Source organism: Ananas comosus, unplaced genomic scaffold (assembly GCF_001540865.1).
Source record: "Ananas comosus cultivar F153 unplaced genomic scaffold, ASM154086v1, whole genome shotgun sequence".
NCBI classification, from domain to species: domain Eukaryota; kingdom Viridiplantae; phylum Streptophyta; class Magnoliopsida; order Poales; family Bromeliaceae; genus Ananas; species Ananas comosus.
The window spans coordinates 8,364-15,560 of record NW_017893564.1 but is presented as its reverse complement, the minus strand read 5'-3'; the positions used below and the strand labels follow the sequence as shown (position 1 = coordinate 15,560).

Below are 7,197 nucleotides of genomic sequence, written 5' to 3'. Positions count from 1 at the left end.
GGCCTCCGACACGTCAAGACCTCTCAGCAGGTGTCTCGACTAGGTCGGAAGCTGTCGGTTTGCGCTGTCGGGCCATAAAATGCCAAAAATCACATAAAATGATGTGATTTTATGTAGTCACAGGGGCATATGTGCAAATTTACTTTTCGTGGTTGTTGTGGGTAGTGTGTGCGGGCAACGGGTGACCTCTGGACTGGTTGTGCAAGGTCCCGGACCTTTTCAAAAATCATATGTCGATTTTCGGTGCGTTTTTGGCGAAATTCGCCGACAGAATGCGGTTTTAGTTCGGAATTTTCCGACGGTGCCTCACAAAAAATTATACGGTCACTGAGCCTTGTTGGCTGGTCACTCGCATCGTTTTGAGGGTTCGAAAACGACGGGTGAGCGACGGTAGGTTCCGGTGTCGAAATTGACACTTTCGGGAACGGATCGGAACGATTATCCGACGACGATCGTTTCGATGTGAGGTGATGTGTTTGCTGCCTGGTCACACAAATTATTGTGTTTAGTGGCAGCGGGTGACTCGTGGCACGAGTTGGTGAGTTTCCGGACAGTTCGCGGGTCCCGACGGAGTCCCGGTGCGATTTTCGGGACGTCTGGCGAGTTATGGTAATCAGTTTTAGAAAACTGATTCTCGTGGGTTTTACAGGTTGGGATTATGGGTTAGTGATTCTGATTCATTGGTTGGATTCTAACCCAGTGGATCCTTCGTAGGTTCGGTTGACATTCTTCCGCAGTCGGGAGACCAGTGCTACGTACGTACAGGTAGGTACTTCGACCCGAAGTCGGTACAGTGGTGCATGCTCGGTGACATCCTTTCCACCCTTCTCTTACTATCATATTGCATTTTATATGTTGAGCCTTGCACCTTTATTACCTCTTTATCACTCTACTTGGTTTGTTCACACATCATGAGTAGAAGTAGAGCAGGTTTATGACTACATGTGAGATTTGTGACCTAGTCGGTCGATTCTTGTATCTCATACTATGACCTTTTCGGTCGGTTCATTGCATCTGGTATTGTGACCTACTTGGTCGGTTGGACTACTCGATGACCTATAGGGTCGGTATACCTTGAGGGGTAGGATTGTCGGCTAGTTGCTGACGGTTGGCTATTGAGCATATCAGTATCGATCGCCTTTACTCATTCGCATTTCACGAACACCTGCGGTCTGATCCACTACAAGAGGGTGTTCTTTTCCGAAAAAGTGGTTGGATGTGCCAGCCCGTGAGCCTAACGGTCAGAACTGGGTTATATGCAGGTAGAGGCCAATTGGGTTACTTTTGGACTTGTCATCTGGTTGATGCATACATACAGTAGCGGTAGTTATTCATATATGCATCTCGTTTTCCTTGTTTATCATTGCTACTGTATTACCATTATCTATACTTGTTGTTATCCTCCGTGACTGGTGAGTACCCCTCGCCCTCGTCGGCTTCCGGTCACTTGGAGGGGAGACATGTGTACATATTCTTACCCCTACCCCTCTTTAAGGTGACGTCACGGGTTTGAGTTGGGACGGTGCGTGAGGAGCTTTCCTAGTGATCGATTAGAGTTCCTGACTCGGTGCATTTTGGTTAAATTCCTTAACTTGACTTCTTATATAATTAACTTAGTATTTATGGTTCAGTGGTTTGCTTAAATTGGATAAATATGTTTTTGTGAATATAATAAAGGATTTATGGTTTTTCCAATGCGATGGAATATGATTTTCTACCCCTCGTAGTAGCGTGTTTTAAAAGAAAAAAGTTTTCGTGTGGAAAACGATTTTAAAAGGGCATTTTCTTGGTTTTCATGATTCTTACTGTTTCAAAATGAGTTTTCGGGTAGGAAACGTTTTTAACTAATAGATGTGAATTTATATCTATATGTGATGGAATAAAGTGGAAATTGTGATGTGGTTTATGTATATGGATGTTCATATGTATGTGGTTGTATCTTGTACTTGTGCGATGCTGTGCAAATACAGGGGAGACTCTGTCCGTGTGAATAGTGGATTCTTTGTATTTGTGGCGGATTTGACATCCCCTGGGGTCAAGGTTTTCAAAAAAAAAAAAAATTTGGGCACTTCCGCATTGGTTTTAAATCCAAACAGGGACCCCGGGGCATGACAGCAAGATTCACTTTAATCATGCGGCATTTAAATACTCACTCAAGGCATCCTACATCTGATCCCTCACATTCCACAAGTACACAAAAACGCCCTATGCAAATGCCTTCATCAAATACTCCTTTGCCTAAGCAATTCAAACCACGAGGAGCCCAACCATCGCTTCACAAATCACAACCTACCTCCAAGCATCATGGCTCTCGATCGAATCAAATGCAATTACCAGGTCAAAATCACTTGTATGCCAACCGCCCTTCATCCAGCAATGAACTAGAAAGGATAGTAAATGGACACTTGGTTCGACCATCTATTATACCATCAAGACCTCACCTGATGCATCATCAAGGTTTTGCAGAAGATCATAATATATTATATAACCATATGCATGATAATTATAATAACCATATGCATGATAATTATAATGAAAATATAATCATTCTATTGAAGATGAAATTAAAGAGGATCACAATGAACCAAATGCAGGTAACAAAATTTTGTTATTATTTTATTTTAATTCAGAAAAAATTTGGTAAATGAGTGATTATGTAAATGTTTCATACATTATATATATTATGATAGAGTAAGCTTATTTCAGTGATTTCTTTTAGTAGATTCTACTAGAAAATCAAAGAACAAAAGAGGTCCCACTCGAATGCTGAAAATCTGGACAACGCGAGATGATGAACTTCTACCACAAAAGTTCAATGAATTTGACCAACCAATTGGAGATGATGCTATAAAATTCACAAACTTCTTACGCACTGTAGTAAGAAATGGAAACGATGCGCCTCTTATATATAAAGATTGGAGACAAGTACCATCAAAGTATAAAGAAAAACTATGGAACTTAGTAAAGGTTTGTATTTAAATCATTTAATAAATTGCCTATTTACCCAGGATTTAAGTGTCGTGGCACAGGGTCGTGCCGGAAACTTGCCGGCACGGTACGGCACGGTGCGTGCCGAGTTGTGCCGTTAATTGCGTGCCCGTCAAAAAAATTTTTGTGTGCCGACACTTAATAGCATGAAATATTTATTTTCTTTAGCAACAAAATATTCTAACTATTTATTATATTTTTTATCACATCTTTTGAACTTTATTGAGAAAATTACTTACTAATTTAAAGAATAGAGGGTTTTGAGCTGTGCCATCGGCATGGGATTTGTATCGTGCCGGTATCTTGTTGGCACGGTACAGCACGGTGGATACAGCCTGTGCCGACGGGCACTTAAAACCTTGCTATTTACATATACCTTGTTTTGCTGAAAAAATAGTTTATTTTTGGCATTTTATAGTTAAAGTATGATATCGAAGATGATAGTATGTCGTAGGTTATAAAGGCCCTTGAAAAGAAATGGAAGGACTTCAAGTGTGAATTGAAAAAAAAGCACTATGATGCCCATAAAATTTATGAGGAACGTGTAGCTGATCGTGATCCAAGGGTCATTCCTGATCAATGGAAGCATTTAGTTGATTTTTGGAATAGTGAGGAAGAACAGGTAAGTAGAAAAGTAGTAACTATTCAAATATTTTAATATTATTTTTTTGTACTTGTCTTAGAATATTTCTAACTATAATAACTATAAATTTAGGCTCGTTGTTTAAGGAACAAGATTAATCATTCAAAGCAGGTTACTTTCCATACTGCTGGATCGAAAAGCTTCACTCATATTCGTGAAGAGGAAGTGAGCGTCTTATGTCCTTTAACTTTTCTCTACTTGCTAATTGGCTTCATACTATGATGATGTAATGTAGTAAGACAATAGATGAACAATATTTTAGCTGGAAGGAAGATTCACAACTTAGGTAACTCAATCATAACCTCATATATATCTCATGAATTTGTTGTCCTTTTATTCAATATAATAGTTGTTAACATAGAATAGAGCATTGCATCCAAGGATCAGAGAACCATATGTAGAGAATATAGCATATAGCAGTTAAGTTTGACTAAGAACATCTTAGAATAACTGAATAAGCTTGAAAATTAGTTACAATGGATTAAAATTCAAAAGAGACAAAATTACTTTGATACAAGACTAAAGTTTGATATCTTCGCATATAAACTTGATAAATTATAAACTAGACAACATCATGTATGAATTTTACAGTAGCAGACTTCCAAACATTAGCTAAAAAAAATTAGTATGATAGAATTTTTTAAGAGTCTCTTTTGTTATTGAATTCATTAATACTTGGCTTCACTTCAAAATATCAAGAGAATATGTATTGGTAACAGCATAAAAATAAAAGAATTCGACCAACTAGAGTAGAACTTTTCAAAATCACCCAAATTCACAAAGATGGAGCTCCAGTGAATGCTGAATGTGCGCGCAAAATTGTGAGGAGCAACTCTCTCTATGTACTTTTCATTTCTTATATGTTAGCTGTGTGAAACTTGACTTTAGTTTTACTTGCTCTTATAATGATTATAGAGTGACATTGATAAGATAACCATGGATAATGCACAGAAAGCAAAAAAGGCTCTTAAAGAAGGCGATTTATTTTTAGAAGTTTTTGGAAAAGAAAGACATGGCCATGTTCGTGGCCTTGGTTTAGGCCCTTGTCCTACTAATATATGGAGTTCAATACCTTCTCGTGCGACAAGTGTACGAGTGGCATATGAAGCAAAGAGAAAAGCTGAAGAGGAAATACAAGGAATGCAAGAAAAAATGACAGCTATAGAGCAAGAACAAATTGAACTAAAAGCAAAATTAACTAAAATGGAAGCCAAGATGGATGCTTGGCAAAGGAGCCCAAATGATTTTCACCAATCTAATTCCATAGAGACTAGACAGATTTAATTCTGCTGGTTGTTCATGTATTTTGGCTATGTAATTTTAATTTTTTAATATTTTAATAGGTTAATTGTTCAATCTGTAGAATGTTGCCAATGTAAAAGAAGATGCTGCCAATGGGCTTGAAAGAGATGCATGGTACTCGTCATCATCATGCACTCATGCAATTCCAACTCATAGGGTTTGTTTCTACATCATGCACTCACGCAATTTAGTACCTTTTACAATTTAATTTGTAATAAATACATATTCTAGTACAATATGAAATAAATTTTCTCCAAATTGTAGATACATCAAAAGAAAATTAATGAGGATGCAGCATGAAATATCTCGAAATGAAGTAAGTTGCCATTTTGAATCTTTTTAAAGCATTTTAACTTTTGTTTAACTCAATGTGTATTGAAATATCTTTCGTAATGCTTGAAAATGGTATATAGGATGGAAAAGAAGTGACATTAATGTCTCTCGGAAAACCACATCGTCCTATGGCACGAGGAATTCTATTTAGTAGAGATCCATCTACTATAGTTGGAGGAGAAAAACTAGGCCAACAGTATTGGGAGGTGTATATTGAGGTTGTCATAATGTCCAATGAGAGTCTGATTCGTAGTTTTTAAAACTTGAAGACAGTTAGTGATGCTACTCGAAAATCAATTGTTTGGCCCTCTTATATTGTAAGTTTCATTTTTGTACATGTCTATTAAATTATTCTTTTTTTTATATAGATTATGGATCAAATGATTGAATACAATCTTTTTTTCACATTGTCATAGGTTAAAGAAGATGGAAAGTGAAGAAATCCTATGACTTTGAACATTTTGGAGATAGCTGGTTTGAAGCTATATGATCTGAATGTTATGCAAATATTTTTTTTTTTTTGGACTTATAGATAGCTTAGTTGTTTGTCTTTTTGGTGGTCATTTTGATTGTATGACTCAAACTATAAACTTAATTTTAAAGTATTTAGCTTATGGATTATGATGTATAACGCTTTATATTTAATAGAATTTGGTCGCTATTTATAGTTTTTATGATTATATGACCTGCTTGTATCGATGTGTAAAATTGATGAACTTTTATTAAATGACATCTACATGCTAAAAGGGAAAATTGCAATATTTTTTACACTTTATTGGTGAATAATTAATAAAATAAAAAAATTTCATGGTTTTTCAAACTGCCAGAAATTACTATTTGCTGGCACTTTAGAATGTCTGAAAAAATATTTCTATTGGTGATATTAGCTGCCATCAAATAAGCTTTTGATGGTAGCTAAGATTGCCGTAAAATGTCTATTTGCTAGTTATTGAAAGAGCCGCAAATGTATTATTTGCTGGCATTTAAATTGCCATGATAAATAGTTTTTTTTGGCACTTCAAACTGTCAGTGAAAGATTGTTTTGCTGGCTTTTTTCTTTTGCCGACAGTTGCTTGCGAGGCAATTTATAAACTGCCAGCATTAATCTTTGCTGGCATTTTGCACTACTTTTGCTGGCCATTTTACGGCCAGTAAATATGGTTTTTCTTGTAGTAGATATTGGGTGGTTATAAATAGAAAATAATAATATTGCTCTCTTTATTATATTTGAATTAAAATTTTTAAAATTTATATTTAAACTTTTAAATTTAAATATATAACTCTTGAATTTCAAAAAAAAATAAAATTAAAATTTGAATTTAAAAATCTCAAATTCAAAAATTCAAAGTTCTAAATTTTTAATTTCAAATTTTAAATTTAAGATCAAATCTAAATTTAGAAATATAATATTTTAAAATTTAAATTTTAAAAATTAAATATATCAATTTAAATTTAAAATTTAAAATTTAAATGTTATAAATTTTAATTTTAAGATTACAAAATATAAATTTCTAAAATTTAAATTTAAATTTTAAATTTTAAATTTAAATTTTAAAATTAAATAGGGGTGGAAATAACTATTTCTATCCCTATTCCAAGGAGAGGGGTGGGATTGCTAACTCCACCATTTAACGGGTTATACCGGAATAATCCGGGAAGAGGTGGGATTGCTAAAACTAGAGTATAAGTTATATCCAAGGATCGAAATATTTAGACTTTTTTAAAAACATCCAATATTAAAAAAGAATTAATAAACTAGTGTGAAAATGGCAGTATTTGGATGAGTAAAATGTTGGAAAATGATGCAAATCTTATGATGTTAGTGGCCCTACTATTGTGCAAGTAGTGGGTGCAAGTAGTGGGCTAAGATCATGGAAATAGTGGATTAGTGCCTTAATTTGTGTAAGTAGTGGGTAATGTTGTGGAGTTCA

At 35.1% G+C, this 7,197-nt stretch overlaps 1 long non-coding RNA gene across 2 annotated transcripts; it reads left to right on the top strand.

Moving 5' to 3' along the window:
• Window positions 1–3,308: 3,308 nt before the first annotated feature.
• On the top strand, window positions 3,309–5,774 carry LOC109706321. 2 transcript variants are annotated; one of them, XR_002215165.1, is made up of 4 exons: window positions 3,309–3,610; window positions 3,704–3,796; window positions 4,995–5,583; window positions 5,690–5,774. It is a non-coding gene; the product is annotated as an uncharacterized LOC109706321 (long non-coding RNA). The 2 variants fall into 2 exon arrangements; XR_002215166.1 differs by having other exon boundaries at window positions 5,683–5,764.
• Window positions 5,775–7,197: the final 1,423 nt, after the last annotated feature.